The sequence below is a fragment of the Gorilla gorilla genome, chromosome 12 (genome assembly GCF_029281585.2).
Source record: "Gorilla gorilla gorilla isolate KB3781 chromosome 12, NHGRI_mGorGor1-v2.1_pri, whole genome shotgun sequence".
In the NCBI taxonomy this organism is placed as follows: Eukaryota; Metazoa; Chordata; class Mammalia; order Primates; family Hominidae; genus Gorilla; species Gorilla gorilla.
In genome coordinates this window covers 72,399,850-72,424,034 of record NC_073236.2, presented here as the reverse complement: position 1 = coordinate 72,424,034, position 24,185 = coordinate 72,399,850, and the positions used below count along the sequence as shown (strand labels likewise).

General features: G+C 39.0%; 2 long non-coding RNA genes across 3 annotated transcripts in view; one reads left to right on the top strand and one right to left on the bottom strand.

Annotated features, from left to right (window-relative positions):
• The window catches only part of LOC101151867 (uncharacterized), a 222,021-nt gene that overhangs the window by 144,456 nt on the left and 53,380 nt on the right, over positions 1-24,185 (bottom strand). The window contains exons 2-4 of one of the 2 annotated variants that reach the window (XR_008677258.2): positions 4,090-4,546; positions 3,418-3,497; positions 811-850 (exon numbers count right to left, since the gene is read on the bottom strand). This is a non-coding gene — a long non-coding RNA (uncharacterized lncRNA). The remainder of the gene's footprint in view (positions 1-810; positions 851-3,417; positions 3,498-4,089; positions 4,547-24,185) is intronic. The other variant, XR_008677259.2, reaches the window with a different exon arrangement.
• On the top strand, positions 10,682-17,562 carry LOC129531826 (uncharacterized). Its single transcript, XR_008677257.2, has 3 exons — positions 10,682-11,096; positions 13,028-13,225; positions 16,077-17,562. It is a non-coding gene; the product is annotated as an uncharacterized lncRNA (long non-coding RNA).

Here is a 24,185-nt window from a genome sequence, read left to right as displayed (position 1 = left end):
AAAGAATAATCACCTCAATTTTTTCAACTTCCTGGAATCATTCAAAACAGAGTAGTTAAGGATTGCTTCATTTGGAAGTAATAAGTTCCAAAATGGTCTGCCGCAGTATAGTTTAATTACTGGTCTCAATTCTCAACCTTCTAGATTTTCTTAACTATCCTTTTTTTGTTTTCAAACAAAAAATGCACAAACTTAAAATTCTATTGGCAGCCTAGTTTACCAAAAAAAGTTAGCTGCTTTATTTAACTTAGTCTATGATTTTATGAAATGCCATCAAATTCAAGTCAAGGGTATATTAGGGATCAAATAATTGTGGAAGCCAAAAGTGCATTTCCCTAGATGGTTTCTTCCAGCCGATGTTATTATTAGTCTGAGATCATGTAACAGCTTTTGTTTTCCAAATCTGTTCCTTTCAGTGAAGTCTATTTCTTTGCATAGTTTAAAAACAAAGGATAAACATTCCTTATGGGGCACTGGAAGGAGAAGCAATTCATGTGAATTTGATAAAACATAATGTACTGGACTGACAGTAAAAAGGCTTTGCTTGTTTGATTGTTGACTAGTTTTGTCTTTAAATAATGGTCTTCTTTTGGCATTTAATGTATATTTGGTCACAATAAACATAATTTATGAATATTTTAACACATGCATACTCAGTGGGGTGGATTATCATACTGATATAAATAGAATTAATGAGCAGTCAACCCGCCACATGCCATGACATATGACGGGGCAGCCAGTGCACAAAAATAATCCTCATAGTTTCATAATAAAGCTTTTCTCTCAGTTCAACTTTTTAAAACTACTTACAGTCTTGTTTCCCCTTTCTGTTGGAGTATGGTTCACCAACCTGTGAAACAAGATTCAGATTTTACTACAAGAATCTATTTCTTTGGCATTCAAAAAAACAATTTTCTTGCTTTCTCTAAAACAAAATAAATATATTTGAACAAACTAACTCTACTAGGCCAAATTTCAGGGAATAGGTTATAGATAGACAAGACATATGTCTACTAGAAAAAAATTGTTATATTCTTTTCTTCTTTTCTTTTTATGACAATAACATGATTATGCTCAATTGCTGCTACCAGATCTTTACAAGAACAAAAATTTTCTAAACAGTTCTACATTCTAAAACAGATCCGATGGACATATCGCCCGGATAAAATTATTCTGGAAAAAAAAAATCTTCTTAGCCAGTTATCTGCTCTCCTTGAACACAAAGCAACAACCTGTTAAGCGTGCCTAATAAGATTTTTTTTAAAGGAAAGAACTCAGTAGTATAAAGCCACCTCTTCAAATGGTATGTATTGGGGGGAGACATGGGCATGCAAAATCTTCAATTTAGCCATGCTTTATTTAACAAATAATTATTTTTGTGAAGAGACAGATTGAAATTTAAGATTAACCTTCATTTTCCTTATTTTCACAGTTTGATTACAGGCAAAAGTGGGAAAAAATAAAATTAGCATGTGCACTGCATTGTCCAGATGATCTGGCAGGAGAAGAGCCTTGGCAGAGATATACTATGACTTTTTACAAATGCAGATGGCAGTGTTGCAGAGTTTATTCCTCTTATCTTTCATTTTCAAAGGGAACACTCGAAGCTTTTTGCCACCACCCTCCTCTACTCCTATCCTCACACGTAAAAACACTGTATCCCCAAATCAAAGCTCTGTCCTAAAACAGGCAAGCCCCAGGATGCATCAGGGAAGGGACAGACTGTGACACCATGCTCCTGGTCATCTGTGAGAGAAGTGCACTGTGCTATGTGGGCCAGGGCCTGATGAACTTGCCCAGAGTGACTCCCTTGGGGAATCCAGCCCTTTCACCAGCAAAGAAAATGGGCACCACCTAGTGCTTTTTCAACGCAAAGGCTGTTTGTGCTCATGTGGACAAGAGTGGGCATGTGTTGGCTGACCTTTACAAAGGAAAAAAAAAAAAAGGAGTCAGGTGGCTTTAACCCCTATGCCAACTGAAAGAAGAAGCAAGTGACAATCTTAAGACAAAGGAATTCAGTGCTTCCAAATTATAGATTTCTTTGGTTTTTTTTTTTTTAATAATTATTGGTCTGTTCATGAGAAATAACATCTTTACTTACCAAGACACTAATTTCCTCTGTATCACCTTTTTGCCTCCTCATGTCCTCTGAGGTTAATTTGTAAGAATTTCTAAGAATTTTCATTTGGTCCAAAGTGACAAAGCAGAACAAGTGCCGGCCCACCCCCACCCCCAAAATCTATTCTAACAAGCAGTCTCTCTGGAGTTCTCCTAACACAACAAATAGCTTTTATGAAAAATGATGTGTAGCACAAAATCTTTTGCAGTGCAATAAGATCAAGTTAACCACTCATGCCTCTAGGAAAAAGCCTAGGAAGTTTTATCTGATTGGCAAAATGGACCCAGATATGAGTTCAAGGATTGAGTACACTTTGATGAAATTTCATAGCAATGAAGTCTGATTATCTGAATGATTGCTTAAGCGTTTTAAAACATAACTCGAGGAAGCACTAGATTTTTCATTGGGAAAACAGATGGTCTTGTAGGGAATCATAGAACCACCATCTCATGCTGTTTACTTTTTCTGTAATACTTTGCCTAGAATTACTCTCACCACTATTGCTTTTTAAAAATAATAACAATGATTTCTTCATTGCTAAAAGGTAGATCTTTCTGCAATAAAATTAGAAATCTTAGTGGAGGGCAAGGTGAAGGGCAGAAATGGGAAAAATGAGTAACCTGCTATACCTAACTGGATTAACAAGGACCTGTAACATATCCAGGAACTAACTGGCTGGCTCTGAACTCATTAGGGATCTGCTTATCTGTTATGCTGTACAACAGAATCCAGACAAAAAACAGACTGTGAAGAAACGGATTAAAAATGATTGTAACTTCTCTAAGAGTTCAGTATCTGTGCTAAGCAACCTTTGTAGAAGGACTGAAGAAAACAAAACCCAAGATTCTGAACTTCACTCCACTGCCTATCCCCAAGTTCTGCCGTTATAAAATGGCAATAACACTACTTAGATATAGAACTTTGCAACTGTTTTATGAACAAACCTAAAAAGTCAAACGCACTCTCATCTCTTGGTCATTTTATTGCTGTAATTTATGATATTAAATAAGATATTTGTTTAAAATAAATTTTAAAATTTATACCAAGGAGGAAAAATAATCTTAAAATGGGTTTGTTCTATGAGGAGCAAGAAAAAAAATGTGTAGTGAACTGATCTCTTTGAGATTTCACTGGCACAAAATATATCCCTTTAAGCTTAACACTAAATAGGTGATCTTGTCTTGACAGATTTAAGATGCACATGAATTGATTAGCTGAAGCCATCAGGTGTGGCTGAGCCTGTCTTTTTCCAAATATGTACCTACAGGATAATGGAAGGAGGTAGCTATTGTCATCACCTTTTTAAGTGAAAGCAGTATTATGTTTTGCATTCAAGTCGAATTCCCCAACTCTTCATATCACCACCATTCTGGTCAGCCTGTTAAGGGAAGAAAAACAACAACATTTTCTTTTTTTCTTCCCTGCCCACCCAGCCCCCCTTTTCCACTGCCTGCCTTGCCCTGAATGCTATAGTTCACAGCGAAACCCTCCGGTAATGACAGCCCTGAAGTGATAATGTACTTTCCTGCCTTCCTGTTAACGGTAGCATAATCCCGCCATGTGTGCCAGCCCCGTGGCAGAAGGATGCGTTCATATTTTCTGGAGGTAAAAGGGACCGGTTCAATTTACAGCCTTGACTACCTCAGCAGTTTCACTAAGTTCTGGTACATAAATGGATGTTTTATAAAAGAAGAAAAGGAAGGGGGAAGGGAAGGAGGAGGAAGACGAAGAAGAAGAAGAGAAGGAAAGGAAGTGGGAAGGAGAATTCGTCTTTTTCTGCTCAATATTATGTCAGTGAAACCAAATAATGTGTTTCGGTTCCTCCCCCTGAGCATTCCACCCGGGTAAACAAGGAACTAAGGTAAGTAATATCAAGTAAATGCACTGGACTTGGAGATGTGGGCTCCCTGTGCAATAAGCAATGGGCAGCATGTGATAACACATTTATCCTCTCCCTCCTCTTAGCTCACCTCTGCTGAGAGAAGCTGTGCATGGCGAGTGGCCCCCACACACCTGACTGGATGACATCTGAGGGCTCGGAGGTCCCTGCTGCTCAGTGTGCCAGGATGGTCCCACCGTCCTGACATTCACATTTTTTATGGATGATGCGTCATTCTACTAAGGCAACAAAAGTGAAAACAATCAATAGTTCTACCCAAATACCTGTTATTTTAAGAATGGGGCCAGAGTGATTTCTTGGCTATGAGCAGCTCAGGAGACATTATTTTTCGTTGTTTAAATACAATTGATTTTCCTTGCTTCAGAACCCAGATCACTCACGGAGCTCCTGGAGTGTCGAGCTTGGATGAATTTGTAATATGACACAGTGATACCTGTTTGTTTAAGGACACCTTGTTTGTAATGTCAGTGCTGCATTACTCTGTGGTTCCAAAACTTCAAGTCCACACTGGAGAAGGTGGAGGCAGCCTGTGGACAGAGGCAGGAAAGAAGGGACATTGTTTTGAGTGCCTGTTAGCTTGTAGGCACAGTTCCATGCTCTTTTCTGTAAAACAGGCCAATGATATTGGAAGCCAAGTTTGTCTGGCTATGGAGCCCCCGTTTCTCCACTCTACCAATAATCAAAACTCACAGTGAGAAGTACATTTTTAATGTAAACCAATACACGCATACATTACCAAAACAAGGTTTCACAAACAATATTTACCTTTACACAGGCAATTTACTCTTATTTTACCAGTCCTACTCCATAATAATTCAATTCTTTAAAATTATGGTTGCAACCCCACTAAATTGGCCTCATAATCTACCATTGTAACATGGCCCACTGTTTGATACACACTGGAGTACACCTTGGTACCCTTCAAATTTTTAAACGATGCTATATTGGACTTGGTATCCATGTGATGATCAAGAGTGTATTTGAAGATGTTGCATAGAAAGTCCCATCCTATGATTCAGTTTTTTCATCTAAGAATTAGAAATTATAACATTTATTCCCCAAAATTCTCCAGCTGAATTCACTGGAGGTATTCATTTCTTCTCAGAGAGTCTGTTACTTAAAATAAAGACAATTAAAATTAAGATAGCAAGTATTTTAGCAACAAAAGCCACAAAAAAGAATAATAATTATAATTGCTATTGTTAATAATAATTGTTGAACTCACAACCTGCCGGCCACTGCTCTAAGAGCTTTCAATATAACTCATTCAGTTCTCACTATCACTTTATGAAGTAGGTAAATATTACTTTTACTTTATAGCCAGAATTCCTTTGTCTTCTTTCTCATAAATTTCTCATTCTAAACTGTTAATATACATCTCAGAAAATGAATGAGATTGTGACTATGACTCAAGAAATATGTATTTCTATGCTCGGTTTAAATAAAATACAAAAGCCTGTATCATCTAATTGGCTTGATAAATCTCACTAGCTTTTTAATAATCATGAAATTTAAATTTTTTTTGTAGAAAACTTTCAGAATACTTAATGAAAAATCAGTATGTATTCACCTTCAAAAAACACAAATTTCCAGGCATAATAGTCAATAATATCTGCAAGTCCAAATGTAATCACGGTGCCAGGGCTGGTTGATTCAGCAGCTTATCACTGTCACTGGGGACTCAGATTCTCTCCATCTTTCCACTCTCCCATCCCTCATCAGCTTTGTCCTATGAGGGCTGCACAGATCCAGGTGTCACATCCAGCATCATAGTGACAAGAACAAAGGTCTCTTTCTCAGGAGTCTACTAAGTGTCCCTTAAATCCTGATTAGCAAATTTCCTTTGCTAAAAATGAGTTATATGCCAATTCCTAAACTAGTCACTGTTAGGGTGTAGAATCACTGTGATTGGATTAGAAAAGCTCTGCCTCCTGGAACTAGGAATGATGTTGTTTGCCCTGAAGCACATGGATCTGTGGTCAGGAAGAGGGGTCTTGCGGGAAATATATATACTGAGTAAGCAGTGTCTGATACAAAGACAAAAAATATTTCTTTTGACAGGAAGATTTGGTAAAATATAAAGTAGTAGAATTATTTCCCATTATTTAATCTGTTTAATGTTTCATAAAAAATAGCAAACGTAATGAGGAAACATATCTGTAAGAATCCACTATGCATTTGCTGTTTGCTCTGAAATTAACAGGACCCAGTGCTTTCATTACTAGAAAGAAGAAAATTAGGTAGGTTAATAAAACAAACATCTAGAAAGTATCAACACTCATAAAAATAAACGGAATCATCCTGTGTATACACTAAAGCCAGGTTGGCATTTGTCAACAACTACAGAGAAAACACTACAGAATTTACTACTTCCAACTTCCTGGGTGGGTTTGTTCTCATTCATTTAACATATTTTCCTAAGTGAAAATTTAGTTTTAGGTTCTGAAATACAATCATGTAAGAATATGTAGACTAATAGTGTTTACTAATTTTTAATAATGCCTACAGTTTCCCATATTTGGTTGCATTTTTCCTGCTATCCTACTGCTTCTGAGCCACCTGTTCCCCTCTCAAAAACATGCAAGCTGGGATTTTTTTTCTTTTAACTAGATATCTTGCCAAAATTTCAGACTCATAGTAAAGAGTTTTTATTTTTCACCAACCTAATTATTAAAAAAGGAGTATTTAGAATAGCTCTAAGAATTCTCATACAGCCTTCATCCTCATTCCCCAAATGTTAACATTTTACATTTGCTGTATCTATCTCTTTGTGTGTATATGTACAGACATACACGGAATGTCTATGCCTTATATACGCATGTATATCTCTGTGTATATATGTATGTATATATGCACATATTTTTAATAGATTCCGAGTTTTTTAATCATTTGAGAATAAGTTACAGTCATGAAACCCCTTTATTTTTAAATACTTGTGTATCTTTCTAATAAAGAAGAAATTCCCCAATGAAACAACAAAAGATTACCAAAATCAGAAAACTAACATTGCTATAATACTCTTATCTAATTTATAGACTTTATTCAGATTTCAATACTATTTTTATGGTCAAAAAAAATCAAATGTCATGGGTCATGCCCTGAATTCAGCTGTCATTTCTCTTTAGTCTTCTTTATTCTGACACAGTCCTTTAGTGTTTTCCTGGCAGAATGCTGTTAATATCAGTCTTCAGTAAAACGTAATTAAGAGAGGAAACATCATGCCAAAGCCAGTGGATTTGTATGGATGGTGGCTTGAGTGGGATTCGTCCTGCCTTTGCAGCCTTCCTCCTGCAGGGATAATAGGTGTGAGTATGTTTCACTATTCTCTTAGACATCCTGACCTGTACCACAAATGTGAAGGGCCAACTGGAGAACTAGGTGATCCAACAGTTTGTTATTAATCATCTCATCTCTTGCCAATGAATAGCAACAAGAACATCCCAAAACATCTGAAATATTTCTAAATATTCTAAACATTTGTAAAATTGGGGGACATTATAGAAAAAAACTTACAAAAACATTTGTTTCAATCACTGCATGCTTAGATGCAATCTTTAAAAGTACTCCAAGTAAATAATTAGAATGGGGATGTTTAGAATTGGTTAAAGGTTCATTATTTCTGAACCAATGTGCAGAATTTGGCTTATGAGTATAAGAATAAAGACATTTAGATCAATTCTCTTATCTTTTTATTAATATTTAAATTAGCCTACAAAAAATCCACATATATAAAAGTCCTCTAAAGCCTGAGAAGCTCATTTGCTTTTACGTAGGACATATTGATGGTTTTAATTTTTTAATCTCTCAGACTGCATCTGTATAGCAACAAGCGGATACTTTAGCAAGGAATAAATTGTTCCATAAAGGTATGGGCAAGTGTGTCTTACAACTTTTTTTTTTTCTGAAAGATCTCAGTAAAATATTTTCTGATATGTTTTCAAACCAATGTATTCTATCACATGAAAGAGAAGTTACCTGACAACATGGTTATTTGCAGTTATGTTATAACCAAATTTGTAACTGACTCTCCCTCCTCCAGTCTTATGAAAAAGAAGGAAGAAATTATAGTCTGGAAGAGAATATTCCCAAATGGGGCGAGCTAGGGCATCTAAATCTATAGCTGGAGCTACAAAACACTTCGCTTCATTCAAGAAACGTTTTCTTGAGTTGATTTTTTATGTACCTATCTTAAAAATAAGGTAGTGCTCCTGGAGTAAGATTAATAGCAGCAGACCCTTACTTAACCTGTTTTCAGTAGTGAAAACAGATTATAAACCCCTTTTTTTCCACTACAGAGTTATAAATACAACAGCAGTGCAGAAATCATTTGTTCATTGAGTTCAACTCAAGATTATACTCAAGTCTGATTGCAAAAGCCCATTCATATGGAAGAAGAGACAAAAGGCTAACAACTCTCTGGGAAGAGCATCAAAGGCTCAATGTTTACAAGAAGAAATTGAGGGGAAGATTGGAGAATAATTTTCTCTGGGGGAATGATGGCAGCTTAGGGGTCTTTTGTAGAGAAAGTTCTTTGCTAGGATTAAAGGCAGGATTATTGGTGGATAATTGAAAAATGAAATGAAGAACCTCTTAAAATGGCAATGTATTGGAATATCCAGGGAGTTCTTGAAATGTGAATTCTAATGAAATGGGTAGTACTTAAGAAGAAAAGATTAACTCAAACTCACTATTTCAAGTGATAAAACTGCAAGTGAATCACAAAGGGATGGAGTTGCCAATGCCTGCAGAGGAAAACCAAAAGACCAATAACACAGTGACTTGGGTCAGCGTTTAAGTCAAGGCACCAATTCAAGAAAATCCTAATGAGGAAGAAATCAATCTGCTCTGCAGATCATGTTATGGCTATATAATGGCTAAAGAACAATAGTAACTAGAACCTGAATTAGTGTTATATTGCTCATTTTATCTAATTTCACAAAGTTATTGTTACCTTAAATCATGTATTTATCAGAACTGTTTTATGTGAAAGTTAATGTTTGAGGTTGACTCCTCATAGTAAAATTAAATGCTTCTAAATTTAATGTATGTGAAACAGGATGTGCTATGGGCTGAATGTTTGGGTCTCTCTAAAATTCATATGTTAAAATCCTAACCTCCAAATCAATGCTAGTAAGAGGCAGGGCCTTAGGGAGGTAGTTAGGTCACAAGGTGCAGCCCTTATGAGTGGGATTAATGCCTCTATAAGAAGAGAAACAAGAGAGATTTTTTCTCTCTCTGCCATGTAAGGATACAATGAGAAGTCAGCCATCTGTAAACCAGGAAGGGGACCCTCACCAAGAATATCACCATGCTGGCACCCTGAACTCAAACTTCCAGCCTCCAGAAATGTGAGAAATAAATGTAACAAATATTTGTTGTTTAATATATCCAATCTATAGTAGTCTGTTACAGTAGCTGAAACTGATTAAGACGAAAAGTTTCATTTGAAAGCAATGACTAACGTATAATTCTGAACTTGACATTCACTATTGCTAAGGTTACATTGGTTTCCCGACTGCTAAAAAAAAATAAAAATCAGATAGCTCATCTGAGAAGACACACAGACAGAAATCAAGCACATGAAAAATATGCTTAGTATCACTGGTCATTAGAAAAATGTAAATTAAAACCACAATGAGTTGCCACTACACAAATATCAGAATGACCAAAATAAAAACATTTTTTAAAATTTAAATGACAATATTAAGTGTTGGAAAAGATACAGAGCAACTGCAACTCTCAGATATTGCTGATATGAATGGAAAATGGTACAGACACTTTGGAAATCAGTTTGACAAGTTCTTATAAAATTAAATATATACTGGGCATGGTGGAGTGTGCCCGTAGTCCCAGATCTTGGGAGGCTAAGGCAGGAGGATAGCTGGATCCCAAGAGTTCAAGGCTACAGTGAGCTATGATCATGCTACTGCACTCGAGCCTAAGTGACAGAGTAAGATGCTGTCTCAAAAAAAAAAAAGAAAGAAAGAAAGAAAATTAAACATATACTTACCATGCAGCTCAGCAATTCCATTCCTAAGTATTTACCCAAGCAAAATTTAAAAACCACCCAAATATTCCTTAGCTGAGGAACAGATAAACTAACTAGTACGTTCATAAAATGGAATACTGTTTAGTATATTCATAAAATGGAATACTGTTCAGCAATATAAAAGAATGAACTACTGATACATGCAACCACATGGGATGAATTTCAAATGCATTACATGGAATGAAAAAAGCTAGACTCAAACAGATGCATATGAAAATATTCTATTTAGATGACATTCTGGAAAATGTGAAACTATAGTTTTGGAAAGATCTATGGTTGCCAGGGATTAAGAGTGTAGAAAGGGGCCAAGTTCAGTGGTTCACACCTCTAATCCCAGCACTTTGGGAAGCTGAGGCCAGAGGATCACTTGGGCCCAGGAGTTCAAGACCAGCTTGGGCAACATGGCAAGATGCCCCATCTCTACAAAAAATTAATAAAAAAAAAAAATAGCCAGGCATGGTGGCATGCACCTGTAGTCCCAGCTGTCAGGCCTCTGAGCCCAAGCTAAGCCATCATATCTCCTGTGACCTGCACGCACACATCCAGATGGCCGGTTCCTGCCTTAACTGATGACATTCCACCACAAAAGAAATGAAAATGGCCTGTTCCTGCCTTAACTGATGACATTGCCTTGTGAAATTCCTTCTCCTGGCTCATCCTGGCTCAAAAGCTCCCCCACTGAGTACCTTGTGACCCCCACTCCTGCCTGCCAGAGAACAACCCCCCTTTTTCCTTTACCTACCCAAATCCTATAAAACAGCCCCACCCCTATCTCCCTTCGCTGACTCTTTTCGGATCAGCCCACCTGCACCCAGGTGATTAAAAGCTTTATTGCTCACATAAAGCCTGTTTGGTGGTCTCCTCACACAGAAGTGCATGAAATTTGGTGCCGTGACTCGGATCGGGGGACCTCCCTTGGGAGATCAATCCCCTGTCCTCCTGCTCTTTGCTCCATGAGAAAGGTCCACCTACGACCTCAGGTCCTCAGACCGACCAGCCCAAGAAACATCTCACTAATTTCAAATCCGGTAAGCAGCCTCTTTTTACTCTCTTCTCCAACCTCCCTCACTATCCCTCAACCTCTTTCTCCTTTCAATCTTGGTGCCACACTTCAATCTCCCCCTTCTCTTAATTTCAATTCCTTTCATTTTCTGGTAGAGACAAAGGAGACACGTTTTATCTGTGGACCCAAAACTCCGGCGCCAGTCACGGACTAGGGAAGGCAGCCTTCCCTTTGTGTTTAATCATTTCAGGGACACCTCTCTGATTATTCACCCAGGTTTCACAGGTGTCAGACCACGCAGGGATGCCTGCCTTAGTCCTTCACCCTTAGCGGCAAGTCCCGCTTTTCTAGAGGAGGGGCAAATACCCCAACCCATTCTCTCCATATCTCTACCCCTTCTCTGCTTTTCTGGAGGAGGGGCAAGAACCCCTCAACCCCTTCTCCTTCACCCTTAGTGGCAAGTCCAGCTTTTCTAGGGGGCAAGAACCCCCAATCCCTTATTTCCGCACCCTGACCTCTTATCTCTGCACCCCAATCCCTTATTTCCATACCCAACCTCTTATCTCTGCACCCCAATCCCTTATTTCCATGCCCCCTCTTATCTCTGCACCCCAATCCCTTATTTCCACACCCCAACCTCTTATCTCTGCACCCCAATCCCTTATTTCCACGCCCTGACCTCTTATCTCTGTGCCCCAATCCCTTATTTCTTCACGCTGACATCTTATCTCTGTGCCCCAACCCCTTATTTCCACACCCCGACCCCCTTCCCACTTTTCTGGAATTTAAGAACCCCCGAACCCCTTCCCTCTATGTCTCTACTCTCTTTTCTCTAGGCTTGCTTCCTTCACTATAGGCAACCTTCCACCCTCCATTCCTCCTCCTCCTCCCTTAGCCTGTGTTCTCAAGAACTTAAAACCTCTTCAACTCACACCTGACCTAAAACCTAAATGCCTTATTTTCTTCTACAATGCTGCTTGACCCTATACAAACTCGACAGTAGTTCCAAATAGCCAGAAAACAGCACTTCAATTTTTTCCATCCTACAAGATCTAAATAAATCTTGTCGTAAAATAGGCAAATAGTCTGAGGTGACTGACGTCCAGGCACTCTTTTACACATCAGTCCCTCCGTAGTCTCTGTTCCCAATGCAACTCGTCCCAAATCTTCCTTCTTTCCCTCCCGCCTGTCCCCTCAGTCCCAACCCCAAGCATCGCTGAGTCTTTCTAATCTTTTTCTACAGACCCATCTGACCTCTCCCCTCCTCGCCAGGCCGAGCTAGGTCCCAATTCTTCCTCAGCCTCTGCTCCTCCACCCTATAATCCTTTCATCACCGCCCCTCCTCACACCTGGTCCTGCTTACAGTTTCGTTCTGTGACTAGCCCTCCCCCACCTGCCCAGCAATTTACTCTTAAAAAGGTGGCTAGAGCTAGAGGCATAGTCAAGGTTAATGCTCCTTTTTCTTTATCCCAAATCAGATAGCGTTTAGGCTCTTTTTCGTCAAATATAAAAATCCAGCCCAGTTCATGGCTCATTTGGCAGCAACCCTGAGATGCTTTACAGCCCTAGACCCTAAAAAGTCAAAAGGCTGTCTTATTCTCAATATACATTTTATTACCCAATCTGCTCCTGACATTAAATAAAACTCCAAAAATTAAATTCTGGCCCTCAAACCCCACAACAGGACTTAATTAACCTCGCCTTCAAGGTGTACAATAATAGAGGCAGCCAAGTAGCAACATATTTCTGAGTTGCAATTCCTTGCCTCCACTGTGAGACAAACCCCAGCCACATCTCCAGCACACAAGAACTTCCAAATGCCTAAACCGCAGTGGCCAGGCATTCCTCCAGAACCACCTTCCCCAGGAGCTTGCTACAAGTGCCAGAAATCTGGCCACCAGGCCAAGGAATGCCCACAGCCCAGGATTCCTCCTAAGCCGTGTCCCATCTGTGCAGGACCCCACTGGAAATCGGACTGTTCAACTCACCTGGCAGCCACTCCCAGAGGCCCTGGAACTCTGGCCCAAGGCTCTCTGACTGACTCCTTCCCAGATCTTCTCGGCTTAGCGGCTGAAGACCGACGCTGCCGGATCGCCTCGGAAGCCCCGTAGACCATCACAGATGCTGAGCTTTAAGTAACCCTCACAGTGGACGGTAAGTCCGTCCCCTTCTTAATCAATACGGAGGCTACCCACTCCACATTACCTTCTTTTCAAGGGCCTGTTTCCCTTGCCTCCATAACTGTTGTTGACAGCCAGGCTTCTAAACCTCTTAAAACTCCCCAACTCTGGTGACAACTTAGACAATACTCTTTTAAGCACTCCTTTTAGTTATCCCCACCTGCCCAGTTCCCTTATTAGGCCGAGACACTTTAACTAAATTATCTGCTTCCCTGACTATTCCTGGATTACAGCTACATCTCATTGCCGCCCTTCTTCCCAATCCAAAGCCTCCTTCATGTCCTCCTCTTGTATTCCCCCACCTTAACCCACAAGTATAAGATACCTCTACTCCCCCCTTGGCGACCGATCATGCACCCCTTACCATCTCATTAAAACCTAATCACCCTTATCCCGCTCAATGCCAATATCCCATCCCATAGCATGCTTTGAAAGGATTAAAGCCTGTTATCACTCGCTTGTTACAGCATGGCCTTTTAAAGCCTATAAACTCTCCTTACAATTCCCCCATTTTACCTGTCCTAAAACCAGACAAGCCTTACAAGTTAGTTCAGGATCTATGCCTTATCAACCAAATTGTTTTGCCTATCCACCCCATGGTGCCAAACCCGTATACTCTCCTATCCTCAATACCTCCCTCCACAATCTGTTATTCTGTTCTGGATCTCAAACATGCTTGCTTTACTATTGCTTTGCACCCTTCATCCCACCCTTTCTTTGCTTTCACTTGGACTGACCCTGACACCCATCAGGCTCAGCAAATTACCTGGGCTGTACTGCCGCAAAGCTTCACAGACAGCCCCCATTACTTCAGTCAAGCCCAAATTTCTTCCTTATCTGTTATCTATCTCAGCATAATTCTCATAAAAACACACGTGCTCTCCCTGCCAATCGTGTCCAACTAATCTCTCAAACCCCAACCCCTTCTACAAAACAACAACTCCTTTCCTTCCTGGGCATAGTTAGATACTTTCACCTTTAGATACCTGGTTTTGCCATCCTAACAAAACCATTATATAAACTCACAAAAAGAAACCTAGCTGACCCCATAGATCCTAAATCCTTTCCCCACTCTTTTTTCCATTCCTTGAAGACAGCTTTAGAGACTGCCCCCACTCTAGCTCTCCCTGACTCATCCCAACCCTTTTCATTAGATACAGCTGAAGTGCAAGGCTGTGCAGTCAGAATTCTTACACAAGGACCAGGATCGTGTCCTGTAGCCTTTTTGTCCAAACAACTTGACCTTCCTGTTTTAAGCTGGCCATTATGTCTCCGTGTAGTGGCGGCTGCTGCCCTAATACTTTTAGAGGCCCTTAAAATCACAAACTATGCTCAACTCACTCTCTGCAGCTCTCATAATTTCCAAAATCTATTTTCTTCCTCACAGCTGACGCATATACTTTCTGCTCCCCGGCTCCTTCAGCTGTACTCACTCTTTGTTGAGTCTCCCACAATTACCATTGTTCCTGGCCTGGACTTCAATCCGGCCTGCCACATTATTCCTGATACCACACCTGACCCTCATGACTGCATCTCTCTGATCCACCTGACGTTCACCCCATTTCCCTACATTTCCTTCTTCCCTGTTTCTCACCCTGATCACACTTAGTTTATTGATGGCAGTTCCACCAGGCCTAATCACCACACACCAGCAAAAGCAGGCTATGCTATAGTACAAGCCACTAGCCTGCCTCTTAAAACCTCTCCTTTCCATCGTAGAAACCTATCCTCAAGGAAATAACTTCTCAGTGTTCCATCTGCTATTCTACTACTCCTCAGGGATTATTCAGGCCCCCTCCCTTCCCTACACATCAAACTCAGGGATTTGCCCCCGCCCAGGACTGGCAAATTAGCTTTACTCAACATGCTCTGAGTCACAAAAACTGAAATACCTCTTAGTCTAAGTAGACACTTTCACTAGATAGGTAGACGCCTTTCCTTCAGGGTCTGAGAAGGCCACCGCAGTCACTTCTTCCCTTCTGTCAGACATAATTCCTCAGTTTAGCCTTCCCACCTCTATAAAGTCTGATAACAGACCAGCCTTTATTAGTCAAATCAGCCAAGCAGTTTTTCAGGCTCTTAGTATTCAGTGAAACCTTTATATCCCTTACGGTCCTCAGTCTTCAAGAAAAGTAGAACAGACTAAAGGTCTTTTAAAAACACACCTCACCAAGCTCAGCCACCAACTTAAAAAAGAATAGACAATACTTTTACCACTTTCCCTTTCAGAAGTCAGACCTGTCCTCAGAATGCTAAAAAGTACAGCTCATTTAAGCTCCTGTATAGATGCTCCTTTTTATTAGGCCCCAGTCTCATTCCAGACACCAGACCAACTTGGACTGTGCCGCAAAAAACTTGTCATCCCTACTGTCTTCTGTCTAGTCATACTCCTATTCACCGTTCTCAACTACTCATACATGCCCTGCTCTTGTTTACACTGCCGGTTTACACTGTTTCTCCAAGCCATCACAGCTGATATCTCCTGGTGCTATCCCCAAACCGTCACTCTAAACTCTGGAAGTAAATAAATAATCTTTGCTGGCAAGGCTATGCTGAACCTCCTTAGGCATTCTCTAATTAGATGTCCTAAGTCCTCCCAGTTCTTAGTCCTTTTATTATTATTATTATTATTATTATACTTTAAGTTTTAGGGTACATGTGCACCTGTTTTTCTCCTTCTCTTATTCTGTTTAGTTCTTCAATTCATACAACACTGTATCCAGGCCATCACCAATAATTCTAAATGACAAATGTTTCTTCTAACAACCCCACAATATCACCCCTTACCACAAAATCTTCCTTCAGCTTAATCTCTCCCACTCTAGGTTCCCACGCCGCCCCTAGTCCCGCTTGAAGCAGCCTGGAGAAACATCGCCCATTATCTCTCCATACCATCCCCAAAAATTTTCGCCATCCCAACACTTTACCACTGTTTTGTTTTATTTTATAAATAAATTAATTATTAATATAAGAATATATTTATTTTATAAATAAATTAATTATTAATATAAGAAGACAGGAATGTCAGGCCTCTGAGCCCAAGCTAAGCCATCATATCCCCTGTGACCTGCACATACACATCCAGATGACCGGTTCCTGCCTTAACTGATGACATTCCACCACGAAAGAAGTGAAAATGGCCTGTTCCTGCCTTAACTGTGAGATTGTCTTGTGAAATTCCTTCTCCTGGCTCATCCTGGTTCAAAAGCTCCCCTACTGAGTACCTTGTGACCCCCACTCCTGCCTGCCAGAGAACAACCCCCCTTTTTCCTTTACCTACCCAAATCCTATAAAATGGCCCCACCCCTATCTCCCTTGGCTGACTCTCTTTTCAGACTCAGCCCGCCTGCACCCAGGTGATTAAAAGCTTTATTGCTCACACAAAGCCTGTTTGGTGGTCTCTTCACATGGACGTGCGTGAAACCAGCTACTTGGGAGGTGGAGGCAGGAGGATCGCTTGTGTCTAGGAGGTCAAAGCTGCACTGAGTTATGACGGCATCACTGCACTCCAGCCTAGGTGACTCAGTGAAACCCAGTTCAAAAAATTATTATTTTAAAAAAAGAGTGTAGAAAGAGTTCGACAACAAAGGAGTAGCACAAGGATATTTGGGTATGCAGGGGGTGAGACAGTGATGGAACTGTTCTATTTCTTGATTGTGATGATGGTTGTATTAGTTTGTACATTTGTTAAGACTCATAGAACTATATACCAAAAAGAGTGATTTTTGCTGTATGTGAATTTTAAAACAAATTAAGAAAATGTATTGAAAATAAAATCATAGACCGCAATACCATTGTATTAGTTTCCTATGGCTGCTGTGACAAGTAACCACAAACTTGGTGATTTTAAACAACATGAATGTACTTTTCCGTAGTTCTAGAGGCCAGAAGTCCAAGATGAGTCTTACAGAGCTAAAATCAAGGTGTAGACAGGCCCAGGCTCCTCCTGGAGGTTGCCTCCTCCAACTACTGGTGGCCATTGGCATTTCTTGGCTTGTGGCTGCATCACTCCAATCTCTGTTTCCATGGTCATATTAATTTCTCTTCTTTTTTCTGTGTGAATTATGCCCTTGCTCCCTCTCTTATAATGATACTTAGGATTGCATTAGAGATCAGGTGAATACTCCAGGATAATCTCCTATCTCAAGAATCTTTAATGGCTCTAGACAGCCTTTGCCATATAAGGTAATATTCACTGATTCCAGGGATTAGAATGTGGCCATTTGGGGTATGAGGCCATCATTCAGCCTCCCACAACCGTAGTAAATAGGAGAGGTCTACACAGGGAACTTTTCATATACTGATAATGTTCAAATTCTTTTTTTTTTTTTTTTTTTTTTTGAGACGTAGTCTCGCTGTCGCCCAGGTTGGAGTGCAGTGGCGCGATCTCGGCTCACTGCAGTCTCCGCCCCCCGGGGTTCACGCCATTCTCCTGCCTCAGCCTCCCGAGTAGCTGGGACTACAGGCGCCCGCCACCTCGCCCGGCTAATTTTTTGTATTTTTAGTAGAGACGGGGTTTCACCGTGTTAGCCAGGATGGTCTCGATCTCCTGACCTCGTGATCCACCTGCCTCGGCCTCCCAAAGTGCTGGGATTACAGGCGTGAGCCACCGCGCCCGGCCTCAAATTCTTAAGTGATAAAAACATAGGTGTTCAGCATTTAAGTGGCAGAAAACAAGAAGAAATGGGAGTATTTCTACTGAGTGAGTAGTTTGGAGAAGTTAGAAAATATATGGTAAATTCAAGCTATGATGAATTATCCTAGTTCAATTGTGTTACTATAAAGGAATACCTGAGGCTGAGTAATTTATGAAGAAAAGAGGTTTATTTAGTTCACAGTTCTGCAGGCTGTACAAGAAGAACGGTGCCAGCATCTGCTTGTCACTAAGGCCTCAGGCTGCTTGCACTCATGGTAGAAGGTGAAGAGGAGCCTGCATGTACAGAGATTACACAGTGGGAAAGGAAGCAAGAGAGAGGGAAGGGAGGTGCTAGGCTTTTCTTAACAACCAGCTCCCACAGAAACTAAGAGTGAGAATTCACTCATCTCCAGCTCCCATCAGAGGGCATTAATCTATTCATGAGGGATCTGCCACCATGATCCAAACACTTCCCATTAAGCCCGACCTCCAATATTGAAGATCAAATTGAAACATGAGATTTGGAGGGTTCGAACTTCTAAACTATGGCATGACTACACTCAAGTGACTTGAATATGGGATGTGGTGGAGTATATCATGAAAGAGGTTTAAAAGACAGGTTACAGCCAAATAATAGAGCACCTCAAATCTCTTGGTAATAATTTTGGCATAATTCTGGAGGTCTTACAGCATGATTAAATGTTTTTGAGTCAGTGGGAATCAAACCAATGTGTTAATTCATCGTATAAATACATACAAATTATAATAGCATTTATTATGTGGCAAGAATGGCTTAAGCACTTTAAATATTTTAAATCATTTTATTCTTGTAGCATCCTTAAGAGTAAGCACTATTATTATCATCATTTTACAAATGAGGAAACTGAAGCACAGAAATGTCAAGTGGCTTTCCCAAGGTCATACAGCAAGTAAGTCACAGAATCAGGATTTGGATCTAGGAAGAGAGCCTTCAGAGTCCTTGTTTTAATTATTTGCTCTCCCAAGAAGAAAAACAAGAGAGAAAAAAAAAGAAAATAAAGAATACAGACAGGCAGGTTAATGAGAGAAAAAGATAAATAATGAAGAACAAAAAGCAAGGAGCAATATTCTGAAGAGTTACAGACATGATGGAATAAACAGCAGGTTGTCAAAAGGAGCTGCAAATGCCCATGTACGCCCTTTCAGTAGCGCTAGACTATCTGCATGAGACAGAGAGTAAATCCTGATGCCATCACTCAAACTAGACCTACAAGTGCCTCGAGTTCTTACAGATCCCCAACTTTCTGGGCAAAATATCCATCCTTCAAATCATTCCACAGGTTAAATAACAAATGTCAGGTTACACTCTTGAATAGTACAGTCCTATTTTCTCCCATAAATGCCTGCATAGGATGTCTTCTTCATATGGACCCTAAAATATTTCTACAAGTAGTAGACGTTTTTTAGAACTGCAATAAAGTAATGTAATAAATGCATTGTTTGAATTTTTTCCTGTTTTATATATGATACGTGAGATTAGAATTGTGTCCCTTTTATATAAAATTGGGCAGTTTTATTTTGTGCCATTTCAAAGGTATTGTTCTATATCACTGTAGTTTCAGATGTTTATTTTTTATTATTTCAGAGTCAAAACATGAAGAAGTAAGATGTATGTTTCTGTATGCCTTTAAAAATGCAAACCTGCAACATTAATGGGAACTTTCCCCAGGACACTTCATTTCAGTTCCAACTGGCTGCTAATTACTTACTCACAGTGGAAGTGTCACACTGCTTTCCTTTCAGCACTTCGTTGGCCAAGTGTCTCTGGCAATAATCTCTCAACACATAAGCACCATTCCCTTTCATCACATTATTTAATCAATAAAGTAATGTCCTCGCACTGGCCAGGCTCAGAGCCATCTTGTCACAAGTGCTAAATAAATGAAACAAACACCAGTCCTGCTTCTACAACCTCTCCATTAATAAACATGAACGGAGATGCCTTTAATACAAAATCCATTCTCTCAAACGTTTAAAACTGCACACACATGCACGTTTGCAAGACTAGAAGAGGAATCATTTATATGATGGTGAGAATAGACCAAGCAGCACTGGGCCAAGTCCCACTCACAAGTGGTGAGATTACATTATTTCCAACTGGGACAAGTGCCCCTTCCATGCTCTCCCAGGGCTGCTTGTTCCCAAGGGGTGATGTTTCCTCATCCATGTTCTGTCTGTAAGAGGCAAGCACATCATGGCAGCTCCCTCTGCTGCTCAGTTTACAAAAGAATGATAGGATGCCCCATTTTTCCTTCTCTTTTTGCCAGGGTCCCTGCACTATGGTAGTATTGGGCTTCCAAATATAAAGTTTGGATCCCAATTCATCCTCTCCTATTTCTCAATGGTAATAAAACCAGAGGAGAGAAGGGTGAGTCTTAGCCTTAGTCTAACAGATGCTGGCACACTCTAGGTATGCAATGTTAAAAGGATAAATGACTTATTTATGTAGCATCAGAGTCACCTTCTTTAGAAGCTAGCATTTATTAAGCACTTAATATGTGGCAGGCACTCTTCTAATAGGTAACTTGCTTAATTCTCTCATTTTATACATTGAGAAACTAAGGCTTGGGAAGTATAAGTCAGTTATCCAGAGTCCCAGCAGGTGAGAGCAAAGCTAGGATGTCTTCATTTCTCTGTGAAAAGTTATTTCCAACTGGAGTCCTAGAACTTTCAAGATCCAGCTTTTTTTTTTCACTGTTTTTATTTATCTGGGCTGCCTGAGGGAATACATTCTTATGACCAACTGGCATTGCTATCAGTGTTTCAAGAGTAAGCTGGCTATCCCCAAGTTCTCTGGCATTGAAGAATCAGGAACCATGTTTTTATAAATAAAATCACTCTGTAATCATTCCACTTTCTGTGAAAAATCTCACCACACCACAATACTTCCATGGGTTCCCAAAAGGTTCCCTGTGTCCGATTCCTACTCTTTCTGAAATCCCTCTCCTTGCCATCTCACCTCCAGGTGAGTTCTTCCTCATTCCCACTCTGTCCCAAGCATGGGAGAGCTCCTCTTCCTGCATCACCCAAAGCACCATTAAATAAGGGTGCTATGTAAAACTGACTTGTACTGAGGATTTTAGAAGGAAATTAAATTACACCACAGGTCAAAAACTAACTTCAAATGGAATATTCCACACCATAAATATATTCAGCCATTCTTCTACAATAACTCTCTTACCAACCCTCTTCCCCGCTTAGGTCCTGACTGTTATCCATGTCATCTTCCTACTAAGACCCTTTTACTCTGTCTCCTCTACTCTATATACTACTCAAGCCCTAAACAACTCCTTCTTGAGCTTCCAAAAGACAATCATCAAACTCTTGCTACTTGATGATACAGAGCAAATAAAGCACCCTCCCAATGTCTAGGTGAGTTTTGGGGCACTTACTTTTCATTTTAAAAAAATAACAACAAAAAAAGGTTTTCCATACAAAAAGAGAAATCCTCTTTTTTAAGGGTGGCCACTTCACAACGAAGCCACCCATTATGCTTTTCTCACTGCACAATTTTTAGAGTTCTAGAAAGTGAATAGAGCCTTGTCTAAGCAGTCAAAGCTCTCAGCATTGTGGATAACTGCCCTTACCCTAAAACAATGCTTTATTTAAGATGCCTAGAGGAAGGATATCCTAGTCAAAATATTCTTTTTTAAAAATAAAATAGAAATAGCTCCTCCTGAGCTATTTGACAAGTTAGTGCCACTTAGGGTGAGTGTCACACTCTTGATGTTGTTCAATAAATATTTGCTAAATAAATTGGTGATTGCAGTCACTTCCCAAAGGAAAGAAGACAAAAGGTACAAGTAAAGTAAAATTACTTTATTTTCACTTTAAGAGCAAAAACTTTAATAATTGCCTTGAGTCTGTTTTAGCAGAAATTAGGCACTTGGTTTTCATTAGCTGAGGCATTCAGAGATATTTCTGCTAATGAAAATCTAAAACCAGGCCTTTAAAATGGCTTAGTGATAGTGATGATTCTTAAGAGAGCTCATGAGTTTCCCGGCCCTATGGGACATGTTGATCATTCATTTTATAGGTCAAATGCAAGTGCGTTTATTAATGTATGCTCTGATCTAACCCACATTGCAGGATTAACTTCACAGTGCTTGATCAATGATACCCAAATTAATGGATTCATCAGTGCTGCCTATTGAGACACCCTCGTCATTTATATTGCATTTCTTCCAACTCGTAATTAGGCATGTAATCTGTGCAGTCTCTAAGTGGATTCTTGAAAAGAAACCTACATCAGAAGAAAGTGTGGAGATTTTTATTGTATTGATGACTTTGGCTCATCAGTTGCTCCTGTTCTGTTGCATTATTTCTTCTACATCTTGACGGGTACTTTCTTTCTCACGCTAAAGTTCCCCCATTGTTACAAATCCTTCAGTCAAAGATTGTATTCTACATCATGCCTTTCCTTTGTCCGTAAAATTTCTGTTCCTACTACTGCATTGAAATATTTATTTCAAAAGTCTTCAATAATCTTCTAACCACAAAATGTAATTCCCTTTCATAGACTCAGTAGCATCTGGTATTGCTAACCATGCACTCTTATTTGAAACCTTTTCACCTGCTGGACTCTAAGACATTACCCTTTCCAGATCCTTTTCCTATCTCTCTGTTCAGAATTCATCAGTCTCTTTGTAGGATCTCTTTCTACTAGCTTGTTAAACTTTCCTCCAAGTTCTGCCGCCTCGACTTGACAATATACTTGACATATATACTTATGTATATATAACATGACTATATACTCATCTTGACAATATACTCATTCCAATGGCTTCTACAATCACCTCTAGGTACATAATTTCCAAACTTAAGCCCTAATGTAACTACTAAAGAGGAAAGCAAGGGAAGGATGAAATAATATGGTAGAAATAAATCCCCAAATGCCATTAATAAAAGCAAATATTAAAAAACTAAATTCTCCAGTTTAAAAGATCTTCAGTGAAGATAAAATACAAGTTGATTACAAACTCTAAGATTGAATAAACATGGAAATTTGTTTGTATGTATTTGAAAGAGGAACGCCCAAAACATAAAGACACAGAAGTTTGAAAGTAAGGAAAGAAACAAGATATCTGCCCTCCCACCACCATCAAAAAAAAAGCTTTTTTCACTATATTAATAGCAGATAAAATGCAATTTGGGGCAAAAAAAAGCATATTGAAATGAAGAAGGTCACTATATATTAAAAGCATCAACAGTTTAGCAGGAATATGTAAAAATGGCAATTTGTATGTACCTAATAATATAGCCTCAAGACATGAAAAGCAAAAATCAGTTGAAATGCAAGGATATATTGATAATGGCAAAATTATAATGAGAGATTTTATCATCTTTCTTAGTAATTGATAAATCAAAAACAAAATATTACTATGCATTGCTTCATATTTTGCATATAAAAATGCATCCACCAATTAAAGAAAACATACTTTTCTCAAGCCTATGTAGAAAAAATATAAAAAATGATCATCTATTAGAACAAAAAGCAATTCTCAACAAATATTAAAGAATCTCTGTCATTCAGATCAGTCTCTGAACAAGTACAATCAGATTAGAAGTCAAATACAAAAAATAATCCCATATATTTAGAAATTTAAAATTTATATAATTTATGTATTCTAATTACAATGACCATTTCAAAATATTTATAATTAATTGAATGATGAAAATTGTACATATCAAAACTTATGAGATAAAGCTAAAGCAATATTTTGAAAAAATTTATATTCTCAACTCTATATACATTTTTAGAAAGAGTAAAAATCAATAACTCACCTATGCAACTCAAAAAATTAGGAGAGCATCAACTACAAAGTATATAAAATAATAACAGTAAAAGCAGAAATTAATAAAATGTTTAAAAACAAGAATAAAACCAAAAAGAATCAGCAAAAAAAAAAAGTTGATTTGAAAACAAAAAAAAGACTAATCAGACAAACTACTAGCCAAAGCAATAAAGAATAAAAAAGGAAAAAGACAAATAGAAAATAATCTTAAAAGCAGACATAAAGGACATAGCTACAGAAACAGTGGAGACTTCTTTTTAATCAAAAGAGAATACTATGGCCAAATTCATGCCATGAAATTTGAAAGTTAAGATTAAAAAGACAGTCTCTGAAAAAATATAATTTCTCTGACCCATCTCCAGAAATAAATAACTTCAATGGATATATAACCTTTAGAACACAGATATTGAATCCCTAATTAAAATCTACACAGCTCACTCTTCAGCAACAAAATGAAACAAAGT